The sequence below is a fragment of the Chenopodium album genome, chromosome 15 (genome assembly GCF_948465745.1).
Source record: "Chenopodium album chromosome 15, dcCheAlbu1.1, whole genome shotgun sequence".
NCBI classification, from domain to species: Eukaryota; Viridiplantae; Streptophyta; class Magnoliopsida; order Caryophyllales; family Amaranthaceae; genus Chenopodium; species Chenopodium album.
In genome coordinates, this window is record NC_137848.1 from 36,649,498 (window position 1) to 36,653,301 (window position 3,804).

The 3,804-nt window shown below is 40.4% G+C and overlaps 1 pseudogene; it reads right to left on the minus strand.

The window, feature by feature from the left end:
* Positions 1-1,801: 1,801 nt before the first annotated feature.
* On the minus strand, positions 1,802-1,900 carry LOC145583614 (small nucleolar RNA R71; annotated as a pseudogene).
* Positions 1,901-3,804: the final 1,904 nt, after the last annotated feature.

Below are 3,804 nucleotides of genomic sequence, written 5' to 3' on the forward strand. Positions count from 1 at the left end.
ACACCAGGTGCGTGCGGGCGCACATTCCTGGGTGTGTCCCGTGCGCGCCTTTCTCCCTCCTCCGAGCGCCCGCATTTATGAGGGTCTATTTTTGGGCGTCATTGCCGACCTCCTCCTTGTATATATAGTTATTTCTACCTATTTTTAGAGGAGAGTTTTTAGTTTTAGTTTTGAATTGGATAGTTAGTTTTTGGGAGAATTTTAGAGAGAGAAACTCAAGAACTAGAGAGAGAAACTCATGATTTTTGGTGATTGCTCAAGGATTCCTCATTGTATTTGATCTTTGGATCAAAGTTTTGTAAGGATCTTCTTCTTGATTTCAATACAAGTTTGATTTTAGTTGATTTCATTAGTTTTTCATATTGTTGATGATTGATTTGGTTATTGATTGAATTTTGATTGATTTTGATTGATTATTGGTTTAATCTTTGCATTCAAGCATGTTGATGATGAATTTGATGAACGTTGTAGTTTTGATCTCCATTTCTATGGCTAGTGAGTAGTTTCCTAGCTAGGGAGATGGTGAAGCATGTATGAATGATGGAATAGTGTAATTTGGGGATAATTGATGGAGTTGATGATATGATTAAATTTGGTTGATATTTCATGTGCATGTGTGTGATTAATTGAGGTTTGGCCATCTTTGATTAATACACTAGATTGCATTGTAAGCTTGCTATGATATGGACCATTGATTAGTAGACTTGCAATTTCACGATTGAGGTGCTTTGTGACGTTCCCTAGGTAGTGTTTAGCGTAGTTGACGCTAGTTAGACCTCTAGGTGAACCACCTTAGTATGCTCTTTTGGATACATGATGATTTTCCTTCATATCGCTTGACTTAGTCGGTTTGACCTCCCAAATTACCGTTTCCATTATGATTGCATGTGGATCCATTTCCCTAGTGTCTTAGATTGATTTTATACAAGTTTGCATTACCTAGTTTAGCCTTAGTTCTACCTCAAACCCCTTCTTGATTCCGAAATAGCTTGATTTAGACATCGTGCACTTGATATCCATTCCCTTGGGTTCGACCTTGACTTGCCACTACGCTAAATAGGGGTTAGTTAAGTTACAAATTTTGTTTGATTGGGTGGGGTGGTAGCCCAACGACCTACCGTTCTCCTTCCCATCAAAATGGCGCCGTTGCCGGGGAATGGTGCTTGAGTGTATGTTGTTTTTGAGTCTATTTCATTTTGATAAAATACAAAAAGATTTTGTTTCTCTAGGCTACATTTGTAGCCGTGCTACTAACATTTTTGTGTGAGTTTTGCATGCATAGAACCCGTGATCGTCCCCTTGTTCCCCTTGATCCGGAAATTGAGAGGACTCTTTCAAGAAGAAGAGTGGATAATAGATCCTTGGCTTATAGCTCTTCAAGTGAAGAAGAAATTCAAGAAGAGCAAGGAATGGGTGAAAATCCTAGAATAGCCTTGAAGGAGCTTGGAGTGCCCGGGGCATATAGGTTTGAGAGTGGAATAGCTCCACCTACTACCCCGGCAAATGACTTCGAAATCCGGCCGGCAATGATCACCTTGATTGAGAGAAGGCAATATAGTGGGGCTAAGAATGAGAGCCCATTGAACCATTTGAAAGAATTTGAAAAATATTGCAACACCATCAAAGTAAATGGGGTCTCTTAAGAATTCATCCGCCTCAAGTTGTTCCCTTTCTCTCTATTAGGAAGATCTTTGGAGTGGCTAGACAAAGAGGTGAAGCCCAACTCCTTGAGAACTTGGGATGATGTTACAAAGGCTTTCTTGTCCCGTTTCTATCCCCAAAAGAAGACAGCGGAGGCAAGAGCCTTGATTCAAGGGTTCAAGCAAAGGCCGAGTGAAAGCCTTTATGAAGCATGGGAGAGATTCAAATAGTATCAAAGGGAGTGCCCTCACCACGGAATCCCCACATACCAAGTGATCCAAATCTTCTATGGCGGTTTAAGTCCCCAAGGCAAGTCATGCCTTGATGGAGGGGCCGGGGGCCCTATCATGAACAAAACCGAAGAAGAAGTTGTGGACATCATTGAGGACGTGGTGACATATTATAGGGATTGGCAAGATGGGGAGAGGGACTCTTCAACCAAGCAATCTTCATTGTATTCGGTGGACCATCTTAATGCAATCAACAAACTTTCCTCCCAAATGACAAACTTAGGAAAGGAGGTCACCGCAATCAAAGCTAAGTTGGAGAGCACTTCTACCTCTTCTCAAGCTTCTAATCTTCCCTCCCAATTTAAGGGGAGAGGTACTCCTTCTAACTCTCAACCCCCTCCCTCTTCACATAATATGCCTTTAGGTTGCTTGTTTTGTGATGCATGTGGATCGTATGATCATGACTCTAGTGTTTGTCCTAATGAATGTGTTGATGAATTTGACAACAATGAGTGTGAACATGTAAATTTTGTGTCAAACAACAATGTTCAAAGGTTTGATAATCAAAAAGGCCAATGGAATAGGAATTACCAAAACCAAGGCAATTTTGACAACTATAATCATAATGGTGGTTATAGGAACCAAGGGAATCAAGGTTCTCGTGGTAACCATAACCAAGGTTATAGTAGCCAAAATCAAAGCCAAAATTATTGTAATCAAAGTCATAATTATGGTAATCAAAACCAAGGTTATGTAAATCATAACCAAGGTATTGGAAACCATAATCATGGTGGTGGTAACCATAATCAAGGTTATGGTTCAAATCAAAATAGGAGTAATTGGAACAACCAAGGAAGGGGAAATTTTCAAAACAACTCTCAAAGAGGTCCCCCACCCGGCTTTGTTCCAAAGACTCAAAATGAAAATTCCTATTCACAACCTTCTTCTCCTAAGACAACCTTGGAAGAGTTGATTGATAATCAAACCAAGATCATTAACACCTATATGGCGGTTAGTGATAAGAAATTCAATGAGATGATGACCCACAATAAGATGCTTGAGACTCAAATTACCCAATTAGCAAGCACTATTAAGGATTTTGCTAGTCCTTCATCTTTGCCTTCCCAAGGTGTTGAACCAAAGAAACCCGTGTACTCTATTGCCACAAGTGATGGAAATGATTTTGATGAGGGAGTTTCTTGTTCAAAAGAGGGAAGAGATGAGAGTGGCGCTAATGAGAATGAAGTGGAAAGGGTTGAGTCTAAGGAAATCTATTGTGAGGTTGACAAAAGAGAAGAGTGTGTTGGTGAAAAGATGAGTGAGATAGAGAGATTTCCCGATCTACCATATCCCCAAAAATATTTGAGATTCAAAATGGATGAGCAATTTGGGAAGTTCCTTGAAGCTTTTAAGGATGTTCATGATTCTACACCCTCTACCGAACCAATTCCCGACATGCCTAAGTACTCCAAGTTTGTTAAGGTGATCTTAAAAGAGAGAGAGGATTTTGATGAGGGTAGTTCGGTGGAAGGAGGGAAGTGCTTTAGTGCTCTTATCCATGGTGAACTCCCAAGGAAGATGGAGGATCCGGGGAATTTTTCAATCCCTTGTCAAATTAAGGAAATGGTTTTTGAGAATGCTTTGTGTGATCTAGGGGCTAGTGTGAGTATTATGCCCTTTTCGGTCTTCGAAAGGCTTGATCTTGGTGAGCTTCAACCATCCAAGATAACACTTCAATTGGCCGACCGTTCTATTAAGCTTCCTAAGGGAAGAATTGATGATGTCCCCTTAAGGATTGGAGAGTTTGTTTTTCCGCTGGATTTTGTTGTTCTAGAGATTGAGGAGGATGAACATATTCCAATCATCTTAGGGAGGCCTTTCTTAGCTACCTCGGGAGCTTTAATAGATGTCAAAGGAGGTCAAATTACTTTGA